Source organism: Macrobrachium nipponense, chromosome 4 (assembly GCF_015104395.2).
Source record: "Macrobrachium nipponense isolate FS-2020 chromosome 4, ASM1510439v2, whole genome shotgun sequence".
NCBI classification, from domain to species: domain Eukaryota; kingdom Metazoa; phylum Arthropoda; class Malacostraca; order Decapoda; family Palaemonidae; genus Macrobrachium; species Macrobrachium nipponense.
In genome coordinates, this window is record NC_061100.1 from 47398007 (window position 1) to 47422932 (window position 24926).

The 24926-nt window shown below is 44.1% G+C and overlaps 1 protein-coding gene and 1 pseudogene across 3 annotated transcripts in view; both read right to left on the reverse strand.

The window, feature by feature from the left end:
• LOC135210912 (oocyte zinc finger protein XlCOF6-like) overlaps nt 1-6743 on the reverse strand; it is a 95773-nt gene extending 89030 nt beyond the window's left edge. For all 3 annotated transcript variants that reach the window (XM_064243862.1, XM_064243863.1, XM_064243864.1), the window contains exon 1: nt 6567-6743. The gene's annotated coding sequence lies outside the window, so the exon portion shown is untranslated. The remainder of the gene's footprint in view (nt 1-6566) is intronic.
• Nucleotides 6638-24926, reverse strand: part of LOC135211352 (uncharacterized) — a 34924-nt pseudogene continuing 16635 nt past the window's right edge.

A 24926-nucleotide genomic window follows, 5' to 3' on the forward strand; every position in this document is an offset into this window, starting at 1 on the left:
AAGGCACTATTCTTCGCTGAAGGATGAGTGTCTGGACTGCCTGGGTGATTCAATCTAAGCAAACCTTGGGGGGTGTATCAACGAAACCCAACGACGTCAGCGAATCAACTCCTGAGCAACTCCTGACTCGAGCTTCTGGTGCCAGGAGAAAGGAGTGAGAAGCAAAAAGGCGATTCAGTCCCGAAGGACGAATGCCTGACAGTCCGACCTGGTCTCATGTTACACGATCATCGGGGGTGTATAAACGCAACCGACTTCGTCAACAAGAAACTCAGGGCTACTATATGTCGCCTGATCTCGCACGAGTGTCTGACTCCGAGAAAACAGGTGAGACAAAAAGTAGATGGTGAGCGAGTTTCGAGATTCCACAGAACTCAAAGATCGTGAAGGGCTTTGTTGTTTGACAGAAGCAAATCTCTGAGCCCAAAGGCCGTCAACAACATATTTGCGTATTCTTTAATGAGTGACTGCCAGCTTATCCCATTCTTCAGACGGAAAGGGAAGACGGTAATCTTATTCCTGTCAACATCTCGATAGTCTGAACGTAGTCAGACCTCAGAGCGGAGAGGTTATAGGTACCTTTCGAGTTAGAGTAGACCGACTCTCTCGGAAAAAGGTCCTTGGAAAGTGAACTAGGAAGGACGTGACCTCTGTGAATCCAGGATCCTGAAGGCCAACATGGGGCGATCAGCGTCATTGTCGCTCCCTGTGACGTCATAAATCATCTTATTACATTTCCTAAGCGTTTGAAAAAGGGGAAAAGAGACTAAACATCCATCCCCGTTCAATATCATAGGATGGCGTTTAATGGTACCGATCCTGGATCGAGAATAAGGGAGCAAAGAAGAAGAAGCCTCTTCGTCCTCAACATAGCGAAGAGATGAATGAAAGGACGTCCCTAAAGTCTCCACAACTCTCAACATACTTTTAAAGAAAGATTCCACTCTGAAGTCAGTAGTTGCTGCCGTCGATCGAGACGATTCGTACGGACTTTTGCAATCCTGTAACGAACCTCTAGAGGATCGTTACATTTACATTCTACGCCTGTTGTTATAATAGGCTCTTTCTCGTAAACTCGAACAGGGACCGAGAGAAGATACTTCTTAAGATATGAGAGAGCTGTGGAATATCAGAGTTGATCTGGACCACTGGTTCCAAAAACTCGTTTTGAGGACTGGAGGGACGACCGAATTGCTTCTACTTCTTTCAGATTATGATCCAGGACATCTGAAAACCCTTCCAGAATGTACGGCACCTTCTTTCTATCACCTCAGGTGATACTTGACGCACTGAGAGATGTTCAGAATCATTCCTAGATCTTTAATAATATTTCAGTTTCCCGGTAGAAAAAAACTGTAGAGGTCTGAATTGCAGTCTATTCAGGGAAACAAACTTCTTCAGGAAGGAAATGGTCCCCAGGAAGCTCATCCATTCCCACCCCGAGTATGCTTACTTCCCTAATAAGGCTGCACTTTGCCTAAGCAGGAGAGCATATAATAGTGCAATGTTGCGGTAGGCTCGTAGTCCTATACCGTGCGGTAACGAGCACCGAAAGGATTAAGAGATATCTCTGTTGAACATAGTAAGGCAAAATGAATGCAATGTTTATTCATCCATGTAAGAAATCCCCTCAATCTTAGGCTAAAGTCCGTGATTGTAGGGCAGAGATACGGTTAGTCAGTCAATCCCGCAGGAGAGAGAGACGTAACCGCCAGCACAGAGATACGGTTAGTCAGTCAATCCCGCAGGAGAGAGAGACGTAACCTACCGCGCATGACAGCGAACGAGCTGGGACTGGCTCGGTTGGACTGGAGCGGACAGTGACAGCAGCAGCTTACATTCGTCGTCTCTTACCGTTATGCGTGGGTTGCCGGCTACTCTATTCTACGAAGAAATAGGACCGTTATTTTTGAGCAGAAAGAGACTCTCAAGCTGGTATATTTAAGGGAAACAGAAGGCGCTAAATATAAAAGTGCGTTTGTGTCGTCATAACACTATCATACAACAGTAAAAGAAAAATCGGAAACTCCTGGTAGGCTGCAGGGAGTAACGATTAAATGCCCTTAAAATAAAAGACAATAGACCTCTCGGTTGTCATTCGAAGAAATAACTACAGCAAGCGTATATGACTTGAACCAACCAGTAGTAAAATAACGCAAGGCAAAATATGAAATTGTTATGATACAATAAAAGTTTGTTCATACTTACCTGGCAGACATATCTATAGCTGAATTCGGAAACACAGCTACATACATATCTGACAGGCAAGTTTATTGAACAAATCTTAGAGAATCGAAGCGGATAGCTCAAGCTTCTTATGTTATTGGACATAAGCGTTCATCGACGTAGTCTACAAGTCTATTACTTGTACGAGTCTGCGAATGATGAATGAGGGCTCTTACGAATCTTGTCAAAAAGAGCTTATCCGCTTACGCAATATGAAGTTATTGAGATGTTTGTCAATGAGTACTAACCCATTTACGGGACAAAGAGATATTTTGTCAATGAGGGGATACCCACTTACTTGACAAAACGATAGTATATTGTCAATGGGGGAAAGTCACTGAATTGACAAAACGTAATCCAGGAAGTCGAGCATATTATTTTTCCCATTCCCGTATCATCGAGGAAGGGGCAAGAATCGTGATAAGAGACTGGGCTTTCGGCAGGTAGGACCGACGGCAGCGTAGTCCCAAACTTAAGAAATAACAAAATCTATCATCTGAAAAGCCCTTTCAGATGGACTAAAAAGCTTGCAACTTAAATTTATTGGCAGTACGGCAAAGGAAGTCCTGTCTTGCACTTTCCTGAAGAGCGTCCTCTTGATGAGTGCTTTTGCAAGAATCCTACCGAACGTAGTCGAGCGTCATGACGTGCAGGACGTCGAGCTTTTACATAACCTGTAACTGCCTTATCACAAAGTCTTGACTGCGGTAGAGCAAACGAGATCTTCCCTTGAGCTTTCCTTAACTCCATCCACCTTTGCGAAAAGCAATATTAATTGACAGAGACCTCTTGAATTCACGAAACCCGATGTCTTGCTGGGCTTCGAAGACGAAGTTGCCTGTTCACTTTAAGCTTCCTCCGAAGCACTGCTTACTTCACATTCTTTGCAGGTGAGGTAAAAGGTATCACCGAAGGTAGAGGTAAAAATTCTTTAGGCCCAAATCTGAAACAAGAGCTTGAAGAGTTCAACAGAAACGTTCAGCCAGGCGACACACCTGGCGTGCGCTGGTGCACGCTCGGCGTCCACTGGGGCGCGCTCGGCGTCCACTGGCGCGCGCTTGGCGTGCACCCGCGCGCGCCTGGCGTCCATCCGAGCGTCCCAAGAAGCGTGCAGAAAAGCGTCACGCTCCTGACAGGCGTCAAAACAAGCGAGAGAAACTGCCTTCAGGGAAGAGCGAGATACATCTCGGAGAAAAATCCGACTGCACGAAGCAGTCTCAGGAGAAGGGTTGATCGTGTAAGAATACGAGGGGCGAGGGAACGCCTTCTTATTCTCACAGAACAAAGCTCGGACGTCCGTGCTCAAAAGCCTCCTGCTACTACGACTTCTTTTTCGTATTTCTCGGTGGAAAGACGTACACATGTTCAGGCGACGTTCGCCTTATTACTTCTCACTGAAACGCATGACGAGAGAGAGAGAGAAACGTGAAGCGTCCTCCTCTATAAAGCTTCTATTTAGAGGGCGCGAGTCCTTCCGAAAGCTCCAACCCCTGCGCAGGGAGGACGCTTCGGAGGACGAGAAGCAATCCTTCAGGATTCGTGCACATGCACGCACTTTGGCAGCCTGGGAGTATCTTCAGGTCTGCCGAAGGCACGTCAGATCGGTGGGGGTTCCTCGTAACCCTCCTTCGGCTTTCGACATGCTCTCTCCCTGTTCCTGGGAGTCAAGCAGAGGTCCCGGCCTAGAGGCGAAATAAGGCCGATCTGACGCACCCTCCACTACACAAGGGGCACTGTCACTGCACTTAACCACTTCACTTTTGCTCTCTAAAGCAAGCACTTTCGATTCTAAGTTACGAATCGAAAGAGTATCAGAGAAAGGGCAATACCCTCTCCAGACACTGTTTTAGGGCCTGAAGGCAACACTACAGGGTGTATCACTTACAGAAGTAGCACTCTTCACAACAATGAAGGAGAGCGAGCACCTCTCGCAGACATATTCATAGCCCGTAGGCCATACTACAGAGTTAGGCAAGAAGTCTACAGGTAGATTAGCAGGTTCACTACCCTGACTTTTGTTTACTGAATAATTGCGTACATACGAATCATACTTCTTTCTTACGGAATTAGACAAAGTCTCCACAAAGAAGCAAGACCCATACCCCTCGTGCATACTAAGGGCAGATCTACCGAAGCTTTCGGTAGCCACACCCTATCTTTGCAGACAACACCCTCTGAAACTAACCTAACTAGATTCAGATATCTTATGCAAAAATGAATCAAATTCAAATCAATTTAAGATAGCGTATGCCTAGCCACAAATCCAAGTAAATAAATCAAAAGACAATCAGGATACTTAGCGGCAATGAAGTTTCCAAAATCCTAAGACAGAGGTACTGGAAACAGGTGTTTCCAGTACCGGCGACAGAAAAATTATGAATAGAAAACGGGAATGGTTCCTGATACCCGCCTCCCAGCGGCGGGAATGGGTACTAACCACCTGGACGACCACTGCGTGTGCCGGAGGTTTTTGAAATTCTGTCGGACTTCAGAAAATACAGCTATATATATATATATCTGACAGGTAAGTTTCATGAACAAACGTTACTATAACAAACATTACTAAGATAACAATAATGTGTGTCTTTGCATTGGCAATGAAAACAACAAACAATAAATAAATAATAAAAAGTTCCCTACATTGGTTTCAGCAGTGGGATGAATGGATATATATCAACAAATTTTATTCTTTCATTCAGGTAACATAATTACATTCAACCCCCACATATTTGTGGTTCTGGTTTTGTGGATTTTTCTATGGAACATATAAATAGTACAAATTATTTGTGGAAGATTTGCCTATTTTTGGTATTTTCAATAGAGAAATATTCACTAATTACTGTATTTTCACATAATTTTTGACTAAATGTATTTTTTGTGGTAAAACTGTTAAAATATTCATGTATTTAGAGGATTTTATGGTGTTTGAACTATCAAAATAGGCAGTTATAACCATTTTTTGAGGGGTGTCAAGTATTTGCAGATTTTAGCTATTCATGGGGGGTTATGGTAAACATCCCCAACAATACAGCAATCAACTGTATTGAGGTTTTCTTGTTCTATCTTTTCATTTAGTTATGATTATTTTTTATGATCTTGGAGCTGGCAATAATTTTAGTAGTAATGGGTGGAGGAGGGGTGGTAATGGTACAACCTACTCATCTGTCACCAAGTTTCCTTTAGTAAACAAGGTCAAAAGCAATGATGGTCAAAACCTTTGTAGAGAGCCAGTCTTAACCTAAAAGACAATCAAGAGTGAAAATCTCCCATAGTCCTACTGAAAAATAAGTCCAATAGCTACATAGACTTTTTCATTATCCAGGGCAAAGAAAAAGTGATGGTTGGCAGTCCAGAATGGGTGTTACTCCCAAACCCTCCACATATCTGCCACTACTTAACTATTTCCTTAACAAGCTTTTAATAACAGAATTAGCAAAATTGATGAACATCCATAAGAAGACAAAATTTGTCTGGGATATACTACAGATAGGCTTGCCTTGCAGATAAATTATACAGTATATATATATAATAGTATATGATTTTGTACAAAACCTATATAGCACTGGATATATATTGAATAGTGATGATAACAGGAATTTTGATTAAACATGTTTCTTACTTCCTAACCCCTCTTGCATGCAAAGGGATACAGCAATTGCACTATGAATAAGGTGGAACAGAGTAGTGAAAACCCCACCAGTCAGAAACAAAGCCAAATGTCAATAAGTCCATGATCTTATGATGTATATTTTTTTCCTTAAAGTGCAAGTAACAGATGATAAAACACAAGTCAAAGCTGAGATTAAAGGGAAGTAATTGGAATGATAAAATCTAACAATACATGGCTTCTTGATGACATGCTAGACATACAGTAAGTAAGGTGCTCCTCCCTGCCTGCAACCCAGCATCCACAGGGGCATGGATCATGCTTCTATTGGCCTAACAGTGTGTCCGCTTTTGGATCAGTAATGAGGTGTATAAGCCATGAATATGGGTTAATGTAAATACTGAGTTTGTTATAAAACAAAGATTTCTTGGTCTAGTTACCTTCCTATAAGATGATGTTGCAACTGTTCTAAAAGTAAAATGCTGTATATATTGTTCATCAAACTTACTCTCTTGACTTGTTCCTAGCAAATTATCTAACCTTTGTTGAGTATTCTCTACCATGTTACTGCTATTAAGGTAAATTGCTTTAATGAAGTATATCATAGATATATGTTAAAAATCTTGCATTAATTTTGCTAATATACATGCCCCTAGGATGTAACGTTTTGACAACCTCAAAGAAAAACTATGCTACTGGTTTTCATAGTCACGAAATTTTACTGAAAACTTACCCTACTAGATGTCCAAAGATGGAGTTCACTGAAGTTGAATCCGGAGTTACTTTAATAATGAATGATTATTACTATGAATAAACTTGTTGGCATAAGACAGATCTGCAGCAGTCATTAATCAGTCCTTTATTTTCTATAGTCTGCTGAATGTCCAGATTTACTGATACAACCTGAAAGAAGAAACAAATTGTCATTAACACCCCCTGAAAGCCATGAATAAAAATAAAAAAAAATTAAATAATTTGCAACAAACAGGAAAAGCCAATTTTAGCCTCTTGAGAAAAAACCAAACTCATTCTATCAGCAGTTTATCAGCTATCCTATGTACAAATTACAATACATTTCAGTTACTACCTGAACAAAATGATATTGTTATGATACAATAAAGTTTTATACATACTTACCTGGCAGATACGTATATACATAGCTATAGACTCCGTCTTCCCGACAGAAATTTGAAATTCGCGGCACGCGCTACAGGTGGATTAGGTGATCTACCTGCCTGCCGCTGGGTGGCAGGAATAGGAACCATTCCCGTTTTCTATCAGATTTTCTCTTCCACTTGTCTCCTGAGGGGAGGTTGGGTGGGCGATTAATTGTATATATCTGCCAGGTAAGTATGTATAAAACTTTATTATATCATAACAATATCATTTTTATACATTCAACTTCCCTGTCAGATATATACATAGCTGATTCACACCATTGGAGGAGGGTAAGAGACAGCTAGTTACTGAATAGACCAGTAAACAACATACGTTGTAGGTAATAAATAAATAAAACCTTGGTTCCTATGTGTTTAGACGAAGGGTTGACTTCCTAGCTATTGCTCGGAGTCTGCTTCGTCTCAAGAGCCTCAGCGAGGATGTGACCTATGGCTAAGAGTTCTTGTAGATCTGTCAATGGGGTCTTATCCACTTACTCGACAGAATCTAATGGTCTTTTGTCAATGGGGTCTTATCCACTTACATGACAATACACCTGTGCCTGGTGGCATAATTAAGGAGCACAACACCGATCCCGATCACCTGATCCTAACACGAGGGTTTGTGCTTAATTTGAAAAAGTTATCCCCAAACTCCTTTCAAACAACCCAAAGAAAAACACTATGTTAACAAATAAAAAATTAACTCACTAGTTAAGGATCAGTGTCGGCTCCCTATCCCAGCAACGTATCCGTAGACACGTATAATCAAGAGAGAAGGATCTCTCATAGGTCAACTTGACTTCCTTCGTGTAATGGTAAGTCAACACAGAGTTGCATCTCCCGTAAGAGACAGCTAATATGTTCTCATGACATATTGTTAGGAAAGAACAAGAATTCATAAAAGTTCGCACTTCATGTCCTTTTAATTCTCAGCTGTTTGAAGGAATCATCAAGTTACTCATGAAGTGCTTTCACACTTTTTTCAAAGAAAACCAGTGCTTTCTTTGAAATGGATCTCTTCTGGATGAAGCCTAGAGCCTAGTTGGCGCCTGGCTGGCGCCTCGCTCCTGGCTGGCACCTCGCGCCTGGCTGGCTGGCGCCTAGCGCTTGGCTGGCGCTTTGCGCCTGGTTGGCGCCTCGCGCCTGGCTGGCGTCTTGCGCCTGGCTGGCGCCTCGCGCCTAACTCAAGGCAGGCTCTTTTTGGCGCCTGACGCCTGGCTGGCTCCTCCCCACTTGCTGGAGCTTCAAGCATGGTAAAGTCTCGAGGCTGTCTGGCAATATCCCCATCGGACCCTCTTCTCTGGCCGATTTGTTTGCCTTTGGCGCATCTGCGCCAGGTTGGAAGCCCGCTCTTTCTCCGCATCCGACAATGACAGTGTTCATTGAAACTGTCTGCCTCCGGCGTATTTTCACCTGAATTGGCATTAGTTGCCTGGTTGGCGTTACATTGTCTGAATGTCCTGAACAAATACAAATTTATCAGGAGAATGGAGAAGAGTGGAAGAAATTCTTCCCTTCTTTAGCTTTTGGCCTCTGGCTAGGGGAGGTGATTTAAATCAGTTACATCCAGTAGACGATAGGATATCTAAAAATATGAGAGAGAAGAGTCTTCCTCTTAGGAGGAACCTTCGTGAGTACTTCCGTTGCTATTGAGATCTCTTCTTACATGTTGATGAGGTTTCTCGTTGCAGAATCTTCCCTATCCTTGCCCGAAGGAAGGGAAGGAGTCTGGAAGTCGAAGGAGACTCCGAGCTGAAATTGGGCGGACCCTAGATTTCTTAGCTCTTATTGTATCCCTCTGAATACCTTCTGAGAAGTATTTCAAGCTCTCATCGCATCCTAAAGACTCCGTCGGAAAACATTTAAACCCATCTCTTCATCTGTAGATGAAAACGTAAGCGCCCCCCCCCGCCCGCCCGCCCCCTTTCCCGGACAACGAAACTTCCATCTGAAAACGTTGAGTCAGGAATAGAAGGTTTTAGTTCTTTTGCCAGACATACTATGCTGGTCAGAACCTATTGCCGAGTCTGTATTGAAACTGATGCGAGATTCCAATGCACAAAAAATCCAATTGTCTTCTTGGTAGTTTAGGACCAAGAGAAATTTTCTCAAAGATGTTTTATGAGGAGCAGTTCCATGTTGTTGGAACAAGGAATCTGAGGCCACATAAACAATTATCCCATTCAAAGTATATGATATCCTATTCTTGTCATATTGAGGTATCGTATGAGATCCCGAAGATATAAATCCTCTGCTATCTCTATTCCCTTTGTAGAGACAGAGTATAGCATTTTACTGCATTCTTTGATAGTAGAAAAAAAAAAAAAAAAAAACCAAGGTGATTCTTCCCTCTGGAAGGGAAGAAAAAACCGTTATGTGTTTCACAGAGGTATTGGAAGAGGACAGTCTCCTCATTCCATCTGGCACCATCTGCAGCAATTCTATGCCTTGGCTATGATTCTTGCCATTTACTTTGAGAAAACCTCTCATTCCTGTCCACATGTGGTAAGTCTGCACACAGACAGACTCATGGTGGAGAGGTTGGTAAGGTCCATTTATAACAGATGCCTTGGAAAAACTTCCCGAAGCATGCTCTGGGAAGAACGAGATCTCTGTGAATCCAACTTCTCTAAGGCCAAAATGAGGTATAAAGTACTATCCTTTCTTTTGACACTCCTTTACCTTAATATATTTGTTAAGAGTCTTATATGAAGGGGAACAAAGACTAAAGTTTATTCCCCCTTTTAACTAAGATGGCGTATAATACTACCACTCTTATTTCGAGAATAAGGACGCAGTCTAGAGGAAGCCTGTTCGTCTTTCACCTTGCGAAGAGATTTATGAGGAAAACTTTTCGCAGGTTTTCACTTTACAAATATTTTAGACAAGACATTGATATTTATCGTCTGTCTAGAAGGTTCTCACTGACATGCAACATCTTGCAGCGAACCCCTTAAGGATCGTTACGTCCGAGTCCTTGTTCCACATAGTTTCTCTTTGATAACTCGAACAGGGGCGAAAAAAGAGATTCTCGATGCTCCTTGAGATATGAGAGAGCTGTGGAATTGGCTTAAGTGATTAAAATAAATCATTCATCCTTCCTTGGGCTCGACCGCTTTTCTATCAAACGGGGAACGAGATCAGGAACGAATCTTGCCGTTACCGAGCCTGCTGTCAAAGAGGCTATTGGACACATAGGTTAATGACTCGCTAAATTGAGAAATTATCTTGGCTGGCATTTCTGGCGCATTGCGCCAGATTGGCACCTCTGGTGCTTCTAGCGCATTGCGCTAGGTTGGCTCTTCTGGAGCTTTTAAACGCCCTGAGCCAGGTGGGCGCTTCCGGCGCTTTTGCGCCAGGCTGACGCTACTAACGCTTCTGGCGCCTAGCGCCAAGCTAGCGCTTCTGGCTGGAACCAGTTACCTAAATTTCTTGTAACTTTTTTCAGATTATGTGCCAGAACATTGATGCCTCTAATATGTAACCCGGCACCATGTCATATGTTAATTCCATTTCTTGGATGGAAAAGACTATAGACGTAATATAGTCCATTTAGGGAAACAACTTCTAACACGAAGAAAATGTTTCCCATCCGACTCGTCCATCTTCTCCTGAGTAAGCTCCGTTCATCAATAAAGAAATGCTTCTTCAAGCGCTTCTCGAAGGCATGAGAGCATTATATAACTCATACTGTCGGGAGTACTTGGTTCTTTCTGCTCAACCTGTCTGCCCTTAGGTTTTTTACACCCTGAACAAACCTTGTCCGCAGAATTATGCCCCGTTCCTCTGTACAGGTCAATAGATCTCTCGCTATTTCGTACAGTGAGAAAGAGTGAGTGCCCCCTTGATTCCGGATGTAAGCCAGAGCTATGGTATTGTCGGACTTCCGCTTCAAAGTATTCCAGGGCTAGATGAATAGCCAGGAGTTCCTTCGCATTGATGCGCAGTGTAGCCTGTTCCTTGGTCCAAGTACCTGCCACTTCCTTTGGGCCCAGTGTTGCTCCCCAACCTGTTTCCGAGGCATCGGAAAACAACACTCGGTGAGGGTTCCGAATCAAGAGGGACACCCCTTCGTTCTTTATTAATGGGGTTAACCACCACTTCAGGTTGGACTTTATCCCCTATTGAATGGGAAAACAGTCTGACAGGTCTCCTGTCTTTTGACTCCACATTTGTCTGAGATAAAACTGCAGAGGTCTGAGATTTAATCTCCCTAGGGAAATGAACTGCTCTAACGAGTAAAGGGTGCCCAGCAGACTGAGCCATTCCCTCGCCGAGGTCCGTTCTTTCCCTAAAAAGTTCGAGATTTTTTCTAAGCCTCGAGCAATTCTCTCTTGCGATGGAAACACCCGAAAACCCTGAGAATTCATCTGTATCCCCAGATAGACTATGTTCTGTCTGGGGATCAATTGTGATTTCTCGAGGTTCACAAGTAGTCCCAGAGATTTTGTCAACTCTAAAGTCTTCTCCAAGTCCTTCAAGCACTGAAGTTCCGATTTTGCTCTTATTAGCCAATCGTCTAGGTAAAGGGATATATTTATCCCTTCTAGATGTAGCCATCTCGCAACATTCGTCATTAGTCTCGTGAACACTTGAGGGGCCGTAGACAGGCCGAAGCATAGGGCTCTGAATTGGAATACTTTTCCCTGCATCATGAATCGAAGATATTTCTTCGATGATGGATGCAGGGGAACATGAAAGTAAGCATCCTGTAGATCTAAGGAGACCATCCAATCTCCTGGACGAAGAGCCGCAAGAACCGATTTCGATGTTTCCATAGAGAACTTTGTGTTCTCTACAAATCGGTTCAATGCGCTCACATCCAGGACCGGTCTCCACCCTCCCGAGGATTTCGGAATCAGAAAAAGACGGTTGTAGAATCCTCGGGAATGCGGATCCCGAACCAATTCGATAGCCTCCTTTTGCAACATCTGCTCTACCAGTTGCAATAATGCTTCTTTCTTGGCAGGGTCCCTGTATTGGGCTGACAGTTCCCTCGGGATCGTTGTTAAGGGAGGACTGTCTCGAAAGGGGATCAGATATCCCTTCATTACCACTGAAAGGGACCATCTTTCTGCCTCTCTCAGAGTCCATTCTTCGGAAAATTTCCGAAGTCTGGCCCCTACCGGTGCTTGAAGGACTGGAGTCTCATTTTGTTTTCTTGATAGGTCTGAGTGAAGACTTACCTCTCTTCTGTATTCCTCTCTTCTTAAAGGAGGGTCTGGAAGAGGAGCTCCCTCGAAAGGGCTGTTGAGGAGTACGAGTCTCTCTCTTTACAGGAACAGAGGTCCTTGATTTCTTTGCAGATTGGGCCAAGAGATCTTGCGTGGCCTTTTCCGTCAAAGAATGTGATATGTCCTTCACTAGTTGTGCAGGAAACAATTGATCCGAAAGAGGAGCATAAAGAAGAGATGACCTCTGGATAGGAGTAACTGCTTTCGTCAGAAAGGAACTAAACAAGACTCTCTTCTTCAATTTCCAGTTCCAAAAAGCGAGGCCACCTCTCCTGATCCATTTTGAACCGCTTTGTCCATGCAGGACAGTACAGTAGGGCCTCGATAATCACGGGGGATAGGGCCCAGAACCCCCCGTGATAAGTAAATACCCGTGTTATCCTGATACCACCCCTAAAAATTGCTTTAAACTGCCTACTTTAATAATTAACCCACCCAAGACCACTATTTCAATGTTTATAACTGCCTACTTTAGTTCAAGCACCAAATATGTCTTCAACTATCACCTTAAACTAAATTCAAGACAGTTTCAAAGTTATTCTTTCCTATCTTCAATTTCCCCTTCATCAGATCAGCAAACAAAAGTATATTACCTAACAATTCCTTTCCATTTTCATGATTTGGCTGCTGCACCAAACTAAAAGTATATAGTATATCTATTTTGTGAATGAACATATTTATGATAAAAAAACATGATTTACTGTAAAGATTACAGCACCCAACTATAATATTAATGTATAAACAGCAAAATACAGCAATAAAAATCTAGTTTTGTCTTTTGTTTACGTTTAGAATCAGCTGATGGACGTTTATTACCGAAAGAATTATTTTGGAAAACAATTTAGTTGCCAAAAGAAATGAATTTATTAATGGAATTATTATTATCATTAACTTTGTACATAATAGTTTATGGTATTATGATTCAGTAATTCATATTTTATTGAGAGAGTAACTGTTGAATAGCTTGAGAGACCAGCTTAGGACGAGCGTACTGATACTAGCTTAGCTCGAGAAATACATGATGAAATCTGTATTTGAAATATTTTTATGGTGATAAGAAATGAAACATGGATAGTGATAAGATATTCTCTTGTATACTGTTATAATGTGATAATCATTGAGTCAACTATAAAAGTTGTATTGAAGCAGTTTCGTAAATCACAGAAAGAATAAAAGACCTTTTTGTTCTTTTGTTACGATAATAATAGATCAGTATTATAGTTTTTTTCTTGCAAGTGATAAACAAAGAGAGAGAGAGAGAGAGAAGAGAGAGATAGAGAGAGAGAGAGAGAGAGAGAGAGAGAGAGAGAGAGAGAGAGAGAGAGAGAAATTTGCTATTTACATTCATAGTATTTGAACATTTGTAAATGAGTGTATCCTAAAAATCATTTAGTTATGAAAAGAAGAAGAAAACACAGTAATTAGTGAATCTTGCTCTATGATAAAATTCGCGATTTTGTTAATTTTCCGGGATATACGTAGCATTTGGGCTTCACAAAAAAGTAAGTGATTTATGACAGAATTTAGAGGATACTTACGTAAAAATACATCGGTAGTTTGTTGAACGGTGTAACCACTATCATATTGTGTACGAACGAGACTAGGTTTGGTGACGTCACGGTGGTCATACGTATTTTTTCGTGAATGAATATACATTTATGATTAAAAAAAAAATAGTTACTGTACTGCTTAGAGTACCATACTGTAATATTAATGTAATCACATCAAACTAAAGTAATCGTTGCATGCTGTAAAAATATAAAGTGTATTTTTGTCTTTTGAAAAATGCATTCCCCAAGGAATTATTCCTTGAAGAAGCTTTTTATCATGAAGATATGCCAATAATATATAAGATATGCGTTTTATTATGAATATAATTATGACAATAATACATAAGGTAAAATGGTTTTATTACGCTTAAGCTTCGCCGCCGATCGCAAACAACAATACGATAATCTATGACAATTATCGTTTGTATGACTGCCGTGTTTGATTACGTTATACCAAAACAATAAAGAAGTTCGAATTGAAAATTAATGTTTTCCTAAATGTTATTACTACTGTAATTACAATAATACTATTAACGTTTCTAAAAGGTTAAGAATGACAAAGGTGCTGTTAAGTGTAACTCAATGTTTACATTTCTGCTGGCCGCTCAACTACAAGTTGATGTCAATGATGTGGGATTATTCCATGAATAGGCTACATACCTATTATGAAGACATGCCAATAATATATAAGGTGAGAATGGTTTTATTACCTTTAATATCAGTTAATATTTAATATCATAATGTGAATCTGTTCATGCATTTGTTGGTTATCGGAACCGGACGAGGCTTAGCCTACCAGGGATTCATACCAGTGATAGGTATAGACTGAGAAGTGGTCCAAGGAAAACCCGTGATTGCTGATCCGTGACTAAGCGAGGCCCCACTGTACACTATAAAGGACTTCTGGGCTAAGAGATTCCTTCTCTTGAGTCTTCTTGGCCAACACCCCAAGGGACCAGTCTAAGAAGTTAAAGACTTCTAAGACATTAAACAATCCCTTGAGGAGATGGTCCATCTCAGAAGTCCCCCATGTGATCTTTGCCGATGACAAGGCTTGTCTCCTTGAAGAGTCCACCAGATTCGAAAAATCTGCTTCGGCAGTGGTAGGGAGAGCTAGACCCAGTGATTCGCCCGTCTCGTACCAGATTCCCTTCTTTCCTGAAAGTTTGGAAGGAGGGCAGGCAAAGACGGTCTTCCCCGCCTTCTCCTTGGATTTAAACCAATTTCCTACAAATCGAAGAGCCTTATTCATGGAAATGGTTGGTTTCATCTTAATGAAAGATGATGACTTCGAGACCTTAGTGCTTGTAAACAAAGACCTCGGAGAAGGCGGAGCAGTAGGGCTTAATGAGTCCCCAAACTCTTGAAGTAAGAGGGCTGTCAGCGTCTTATAATCTGACAAGCCTGGAGCCATATGATCTTCCGAATCCGAAACTTCTTCCAAATCCAATTCCATTTCCGAAGAGGATTGTTTGTTTTCGATAGGAGATGAGTCTCTTGCAACATCTGCCCCACTCTCGCAAGAACGACGGCAGCCTGTGCGACAACTTGCATCCTTACGAGAGATAGGTTGATCCTGCAACACGACACTATCCTTCTCCTGGCAAGAGCGACGGCCGCCTGTGCGACATCTTTCTCTCCTGTCAGAGGAAGGATGTCCTCTCCTATCGCTCTCAACGGAACCCACCCTATCCCTCAACGGAACCCACCCTATCCCAACAAGGGCTACGGCCGCCTGTGCGGCACCTAGAGTCCCTGCCAGGTAAGGGCTTATCCTTCCGAAAGCTAGACAAATCCTCCTGGTTTAACTGTCTTTTGGAAGAAGTCCGTATATTCTGGCGTCTGGATGGCGCTTCTGGCTCATGCGCCCGGCTGGCGTTTGTGGCGCATTGCGCCAGGTTGGCGCTCGTGGCTCATTGCGCCAGAATGGCGCTTCTGGCGCATATCGGCAGGGTGGCGCTTCTGGCGCATCTGACGCTTCTGGCTCATATGGATCTTCTAGCGCATCTGGCGCATTTGCGCCAGGCTGGCGCTTTTGGCGCATTCTTCACACTCATCCGAGGAGAATCCGCAACTTTTATGTTAGATCCTTCTTTCCTTCCTTTAGTTCTCTTTATCGGAAGGAAAGAGTCCTTTCTTCTGGGAGTCTCCTTCGTAAAAACTCCTACTAAAGCGGAGAGCTGCTCCTGTACATTTAGTAGGATTTTTGCAGCAGCATTCTCTTTTTCCTTTCCCGATGCAGGTGAAGGAGGTCTAGACTCTGATTTGCGCTTAGGAACTAACTTGGTTTTCTTCCTTTCGCATGGAGATCCATCGGAGAAAAGCTCTGGGCTTGAATTCAACGTTGGAGCCTTCCAACTCCTTTTTAAGGGGCGTGACAGTTCATCAGAGCTCCAGCCCCTTACATTAGGTGAAGAATCTGAAGACGAAAAACACTGTTTTAGGATGCTTTTTCGATAGCGATCCTTGGCAGTTCGGGTCGTCACAGAATCTGCCGAGGGGACGCCTGATCGGTGGGGATTCTCCATAACCTCCGTAAGGCTTTTAACATTCCTTCTCCTCTGGGCCTGTGAGTTTGGAAGAGGTCTAGGCCTGGGAGCGAGATGAAGCCGATCAGACGCACCCTCCACTGCACTAGGGACACTTAAATCACTATCACTGTGCTTACCTTGTAAAGTTAGCATTTGACGTTCCATCCTTTGCAGTGCAGCTTTAAGATCTGCAATTTCTGTTGCTGGATTTGCAGTCTTAGTACAAGAGGAAGATGATACAGGTTTAGGTTTAGGTGTTAATTTAATTGACTCGTTAGAACGAGACCTACTTACGCTTCTGGAGGAAGCCTTCCTAGCCCTATCCATATCCAATTTCCTTAAATAGGAATTTAAATTCTTCCATTCTTCCTCATTCAAACCTACACATTCATCACAGGTGTTAGATATAGAGCATTCATTCATTCTACACCCCTTACAAACTGTGTGAGGATCTACCGAAGCTTTCGGTAGCCTCACCATGCATCCCTCATTTACACACTGTCTTCTAACTGCAAAGCTAGAATCCGACATTATGAGAAAATTCAAAAAACCAAGTCCAAATAACAGTCCACGAAAGAGTATGCCAAACCAAAGATCCAATACGTCACCAAAACAACCGGCTTAGAAGATCAATAGCGATGAAAAAACACAAAAATCAAATCAGAAGGAACAACAACAATGATGATGTCCCGGCCGATAGAGAAAATCTGTCTTAGAAAATGGGAATGGTTCTTATTCCCGCCACCCAGCGGCGGGGCGGTAGATCACCTGACCTACCTGTAGAGTGTGCCGCGAAATTTGAATTTCTATCGGGGACGACGGAGTCTATAGCTAAGTATATATTTGACAGGTAAGTTGAATGCATAAAAACCTCGAGTACCTTGAACATTCCTTTCAGAATGTGATCTAGCTCGTTCATGGCCCAAGTAGTCTTAGCCGAGTTAAGAGCCGATCTCCTGGTAGCATCCACTAAAGCCGAAAAGTCCGAGTCGGCCGAAGATGGGAGACCCAGACCCAAGGGTTCTCCTGTCTCATACCAAAAGCCAGTATGTCCAGACAGTCTAGACGGAGGGAAGGCAAACATTGTCCTCCCCGCTTCTTCTTTGGAGAGCAGCCATGATCCGAAGCTCCTAAGCGCCTTTTTCATGGATAAGGTGGGCTTCACCCTAACACAAGAGGATCCCTTCGTTGCCTTGGACGTCAAAAACAACGAGTGAGGAGACGGAGGAGCGGTAGGGCTAAGGGAATCTCCAAATTCCTGAAGCAATAACTCTGTAAGTTTCTTATATGAAGAAACTGCTGCCGTTTTGTTAGCTTCTTCGTCAGAGCCATCCTGGTCTTCTTGTAAAGGTGAACGAGGAGGATCCTTTGAAGAAGAGGCGGTCCTATCAGGAGAAGAGCGTCTAGCTGATGCATGTCGTCGTACAGGAGAAGTCAAGTCAACAGGAGATCGACAAGTCGAAATTGAAGAATGCCTATCAGGCCTGGACTGTCTGAGGGAGGACTCCAGCTTCGAGTTAGAAGAAATCTTGAAAGAAGGAGAGTCTGGGCTCCTACCACGGGGAGAACCGTATCCAGAAGCAGGGCGCTTACAGGGCGGAGAACGCCTGCGAGAATCATGGCGCCTGTCACAAGAAGAGCGGCTACTAGGGGCCGAGCGCCTACTAGGAGTAGGGCGCTTGTGAGGCTCTTGGCGCCTATCCAGAGGAGAGCGGCTGTCAGGAGCAGAGCGCCTCCCAAGCGACGAGCGCCTACCAAGCGAAAGGCGTCTATGAGGCTCTTGATGCCTATCCAAAGGAGAGCGGCAGCCAGGCGAAGAGCGCCTACCAGGTGAATGGTGCCTGCGAGGCTCTTGGCGCCTGTTAGGAGAAGAGTGCCTAACAGGAGAGAGGCGCCTACGAGGCTCTTGATCCCTATCGAGAGGAGAACGGCTGCCAGGCGACGAGCGCCTACCAGGTGAAAGGCGCCTGCGAGGTTCTCGGTGTTGGTGAGGCGAAGAGCGTCTTGAAGGAGTCGAAGATCGGAGTCTGCTCTGCAAAGAGCGTCTATCTAAGGTAGGGCGCACACTTGAGGACGAGTGTTTGACAGGTGAAGAGCGTCTGCCGGAAGAAGGGAGCCTATCTGGTGAAGAGTCGTCGCCAGCCAAGGAGCGCCTGCCAGAAGCCTGGCGCCTGGACGAGGAGAAGGCAGCCAGGAGAGGGGAGCCACTCACGCGAGCCCCCTCGCTCGGCAGAATCCGCCACATTCGGAGAAGAAAGCATACGTCGAGGAGAGCGAGCCTCAGAAGAAGGACGTCTAGATCTTTTGACTGGTAGCGAAACATCCTTCCTTCTACGAGATCTACTAGCCAAGGAGTCAGCAAGGGCCGAGATCTGCGCTTGGAGCCCGGCAAGTACTCTAGTAGGAGACTTCACAGGCTCTTCATCCGAAGAAGCAGAGTGAGGCGCGCGCGTAGAAGAGCAGTCACGGGATCTTCTGGGCCTCTTCACGTCCAGTGAGGGCTCCTCAGGAAAAACTTCCGGGCTGGAAGCCAAAGAGCTGCAGGGCGCCTTCCAAGCTCTCTTCAAAGGGCGCGAAGCATCCGGGGAGTTCCAGCCGCGCTTCGGTGAGGGCGATGAAGACGAGGAGAAGCATTGACGAAGGATTTCCTTCTTGATACGATCCGAGGCAGCCTGGGAATGTTCTTCAGATTCTGCCGAAGGGATGCCTGACCGGTGGGGGCTCTCCCTAGCCTTCCTGCGGCTGTCGACTTTCCTCCTCCACTGGAACTGGGAGTCTGGAAGAGGTATAGGCCTGGAAGCACTACGGAGCCGGTCAGACGCCCCCTCCACAACACTGGGGGCACTGCACTGATCACTAACACTGCCACTCTTACCTTGTTCTAAGGAGCGAATCTTCAGCTCCATGTTACGAATAGTAGCTTTCAAAGCCGCCGCCTCCGAAGACGAATCTTCGGCTTTGGTGCGGGGAGCAGGGACTGCAACCTGGGAAGGAGGTTCTACTTCTACATGATGGTTAGGATCAGATTCTAATTCACTAACTCGAGACCTACTCGAGCTTCTAGAGGAAGCTTTGCGCACCCTATCTCTCTCCAACTTCCTTAAGTAAGAAGAAAGAGCCTTCCACTCATCCTCATTCAACCCCTCACATTCCTTACATGGGTTAATAAACAAGCACTCATTCCCCCTACACCTCATACAAACAGTGTGAGGGTCCACTGAAGCTTTCGGCAACCTCACCTTACACACTTCAACCGAACATACCCTAAACATAACAGGTGTCTTAACTACTATATCTAAATCAGACATGATTAAAGCAAAATCAGAGCAAAGTCAAAAACGGTCCACAAACAGCGTATGCCAAGCCAAACAGATCGAATACGTCACCAAAAAATTCCAAAATGATCTCCAGGCAAGCGAGAACGAAATAATCTATCAGGAGGAACCCACAACAGTTGTTGTCCATCCCAGCGACAGAGAAAATCTGATTAGAAGATGGGATTGGTTCATACACCCGCCACCCAGCGGCGGGAAAGGTAGACCACCTGACCTACCTGTCGCGTGTGCCGCGAGATTTGAAATTCTGTCGGAAACATCGGAGACTATAGCTAAGTATATATCTGACAGGAAAGTTCATGTACAAAAACATGGTTTTTTTCTAGGAAGAGTCACAAAACAAGAATATAACATGATGGAAACAGTATGTGATGAGAGTTTTCTCTTACTGTAATTGGAGAATGAAGATTTCCTTGGTTTTTCATATATGCCTTACACTTGAAAGAAATGCTCATAAAATTCCTTGGGAAAAAAAAAAAGGGTGAAAAAGCATATGTGGTAATGCTATGGGGGCATCTCCCATGGGTAGAATGACAGTCACTGGAGGCTGAACAGGCATACACATCTGAAAACTAAAGTGTACTCTAAAGCCCTACATGCATTGCTTTTCAAACCATAGACCTAACATATTATGTCGTTTACTTAAGATCAGTGGTTCTTAAACCTAGTGACTGGTCCAATGTCAGACTGACAATGGAAGCAGCATGAGTCATCAAAGCGGCCAGTTCTTATGTCATCAACAACACCTATAAATACCTAACTGCCTAATTCCCATTATAAACAAACCAAAAACTGCCCACAAAAGTTATGATGCAAAAAACAAAAAATACAAATACAACAAAAATAAGATACAGGTAGCGACCAAACGTAAAACAGGATGAATACCTAATTCTCCTGTCCGACGACCTGTCCTGCTGTCACCAATGGGCCCAAAGAACGAAGGTCACCTAGAACTAGAGATAAATCCCTCACATACAGTTGCAAAAACAGAATTAGAATGCCAACAGACATTCTTCATAAAAGCTACCGATGTAGCGACTGATCTAATACTGTGTGCTCTTGGCTCCTGTCCTTCACTGACACCTGAACCCCCAGTTTTAACAATAAGTTCTCTGAGGAAAAAGGATACACCATTCTTTGACATAGGTCTCTTGACATTTCGAGGTAAAGCAAACAGACAACCCTGAATGTTCTTCGTGCAATGTAAATAGTATGAGAGAGCACTAACAGAGCAAAGAACTAATTCCTCATTAATTTTAGAATGAAAGACCTGGGAACAGGATCATCAGACGATTTGGTCTTTGCGACAAATTCGGGAAGGTATGACATAATCAAGTCTTGTCCAGATCTGGCCACAAGAAAAGAGTGCTTTCAGTTCACCTACCCTCTTAGCTGTCGCCAGAAAGACAAGGAAAGTGTCTTAGAAGAGAGGTCTCTAAAATCTGCCGAATTCAAAGGCTCAAACGGAGGGAACCTAAAGGCTTTAAGAACTTTATTAACGTTCCATGTCAGAGGAGACAACCGTGGACTGGGTTGAGATAGGGAAAAAGATCTAATTAAATCTTTAATGACAAGAAGAGATTTCAGGGAGCCTCGCCTTAAAAACATATGAAAGCATCGACCTGTAATCCTTAATGCATGAAGATGACAGGCCCCTGTCGTGATGTAAATAAACTAAGAACTCCACTATTTTTGGTAAGGAAGGTCTAGAAATTGAATGGCCCTGAGACCTCCACTATATTTTTTGGTAAGGAAGGTCTAGAAATTGAATGGCCCTGAGACCTACACCAACATCTGAAAACCGACCATTTTGCTTGATAAATTACTCTAGTTGATTGCCATCTGGCAAGAGCTAACTGTTGAGCCACTCTAAGAGGAGAACCCTTCCTGCTTGGAGAATCTCCTAAGTCTCCAGGCATGTAGATGAAGCATGTGGAGCCTCTGATGGAAACAGTAAAAATGAGGTTGTTTGAGATCTGGTCTCTCTGGCAGACGAATGGGGGTTCCACTAGTGCTTCCAGTAGTTTGGGACACCACTCCTTCTGCTGCCAGAAAGGAGCGATCAGGGTGAGATCCAGACGCTTGGTCGTTCTCACTTTGTTGAGGACTGCCCTCACCAAAGCGAACGGAGGAAAAGCATATGCTTGAAGACCCTCCCAGTCCTGTGGTAAGGGGTGAAGAAGATCTGGCACCGAAAATTCTTTGGGGTGGCAAACAGATCGACTGTGACAGGCCACTTCTTTCTGAGCCTGTCAAAGACTTCCTGGCAAAGTGTCCATTCCGACCCTTGAACTTTGTTCGGTCTCAACAAGGCATCTGCTAAGACTTTGTGATGACCCAGGATAAACTGGGGAACCAACGGAAGCTCCCTGGTTTCTTAGATACGAGACTGCTGTGATGTTGTTGACAAAGATCGCTACAACCGACTCCGACAGCTGAGCCTTAATGGAAAGAAGGCCTAGGTACACTGCTCTTAGTTCCCTTCAATTTATTGACATGATCTTCTCCTCCTGACCAAAGGTCTGAAGTGACTTTGGAACCCAGGTGCATGCCCCAACCTTGATCTGAGGCGTATGACCAAAACATTAGGTCTGGCGGAACTGAAAGAAGAGACGTCCCCGACTCGAGGCAGTGAACTTACATCCACCAATGGAGATCCTTTTGACATTGTGGAGAGGAGGTGACTATTGTGTCCTCAAACACGAAATCCCATGACTGACCAAGGGTCGACTGAAGGAACCTCATTCTAAGGGATGACAAGTGACCCAGAGGAGTCCTACAAAGAGAGACTGGCTGCATTACGGAGGACAGAAATTCTTCAGCCAGACTTGGCTTGTCTATCCGTTTCTGAGAGGGAGACGCCCTCAAAATCTGGGGATTCAAAACAATCCCCAGATAAGACATGATGTGGTAAGGGATTAGATTGGACTTGTCAAAGTTGACCTGAATGCCCAACTCGACGCAAAGAGACAGAACTATCTCCCTCGACCTGAGATATTTCTCTAGAGAGTTGGCCTGGTCTAGTCAATCGTCCAGATACCGAAGTGTCCTTACTCCTAACCGATGCAGAATGGCTGAAACAGGAGCCATCACATGAGAAAAGACCTGTGGAGCAGTGGTGACGCCGAAACAAAGGGACTTGAACTGCAAAACTCCAGAGTCCGTGAAAAACCGAAGGTAAGGTCTGCTCTTCGGATGGGTGGGGATTTGCAGATAAGCATCCTGCAGATAGATGGAAATCATCCAATCCCCCTTCCTGACGGATGAAAGAACGGTCTGAACTGTCTCCATCTGGAACTTGGACTTTAGAATGAACTTGTTCAGGACTGAAAGATCTATGATGGCGTCCCAGGTGCCTCATGCCTTTAGAACCAAACACCCGCGAGTAAAACCCGGGGAAAGGAGGAGCTCGCTCTATGGCATCCTCCTCCAAGAGGGCCAAAAGCTAATTCTCCAAGGCTTGACTCCTGATGAAGTGAGGGGAATAACTGATGAACTCAAGAGGACGATTGGAAAGTGGCGGTCTCAAAACATAAGGGATCTTGTAACCTACCTTTTTTTACCTCCACTACCCAAGCATCCACAGCTCATTCCTGTCAAGCTGACCAATGACGAGAGAGACAAGCTCCTACTGTGGTCTCTGGGCGAGGTAATGACAAGGAAGAAGAAGACGGACCTCCTGGAGGTTGAGCTCTTCCTCTGCCCTTAAATCCGCACCAAAAACCTCTCTCGTGTTTCAAAGAGCGAGCGCCAGAGGAGGAAGCCGAGGTGTCAGAAGCCTGAGATGACATACTCTGGAGAAACAAGCCAGAAGAAGAAGGTTGTTGGGCTGGAGCTGAAGGTGCAAATATGGCACTAAAGTCACGCTTACCCCTGGAAGAAATGGGAGGAAAACCCAAGGAAAAAGCTCTTGATAAGACCCAGTGTGCTTTGGAGGAGGCATTGCCTTGATGTTCTTACAAAACCTCAGAAAGCACAGACATATCAAAAAGGGAATTGCCAAAAGGTTAAGAGGACAATAAACAATTCCTCTGCATCTCCGAAACAGAAGAGGGTAACTGCAACAAATACAGATTATGCCTTAGAGAAAACGAGAAAGGCCTGCATAGAAGCAGCAAGCTAATTCTGGTGTAAAGAGGCGATGGAAATAGACAGGCAAAAGTTTTCAAAAAGAGGAGCATCAGGAGGAACAATCCTGGAGTCCTTGACATACATTAAAAGACCTCCGAGGACCCACATGTTGAAGGATTGAGCCTCCTGCAAGGAGCTCATAACAGACTCCATGGCAATAAAGTCTTCGAGTGAGACCGAGACCGAAGCCTTGGAAAGCAAAGGCTGACCCAAAAGTCAGACAAAATCAGGATTTGGTTTGGGGGGGTCAAGAGAATGAAGTATCATCCGCCACCTGATAAACACCTCTCCGGTGTCCTAGAAGAGAAGTGAGCTTCCTCTTCCCTTCTCTGATCACCTTTGAAAGTTTAGCAGCGACGTTCGCCCTCACCCTTGCAAACCTCTGAGCAAAGGGAAAGTGTAAAAATTCCTGCAACCTGGAAGGACAGTCACGAAAAATCCCTTCTGTAATACAGCGAGGCAGAGGCTGCTTCTGCTCTTTAGGCCTCACTGAGGAAGATAACTCAAAAGTAAATTAAAAAGTTTCTTGAACTCAACATCATGACTGCCGTTGAAAGAAACAATATCACACGAATCCACGTCATCATCATCGTCAGAACCTAACTGTGAAGCTTCCCCCAAAGTAACATCCTGACATCTACCTGTCTTAGGTCTAACATTAATACCCCTCCCCTTTCTCCTAAATAAGTGCCCTTTGGCACTGTTACGGGACTAACAGAGGACACACTGGGTAAAGAATCTTCAGGCACCTAGCTGGACCGGACCCTCTCAGGCCTTCGCCACAACGGGGTATCTGTCGCACCGTTAACCAAGGTGCTGTCGACAGGTACATGACGAGGAGCTGAAAATAAATCGTGATGTAAACAACATGGGTGTTCATTAACAATCGATTTTCAAGGGAAGGTTTCGTAACTGTCAAATGGCAGTGTTGCCAACTGGCGGACAGAATAGGAGGTAACAGGGTTGCCAATGTGGTAAATTTTGGCGCGGTTTTCGGGGATTTAGGGCTAGATAAATTATATTAAGGTAATTATTAAAAAAATGATATTGTTATTGCACAATAAAGTTTCATACATACTTACCTGGCAGATATATACTTAGCTATAGACTCCGTCGTCCCCGACAGAAAATGACAATTTGTCGAAAATTGCA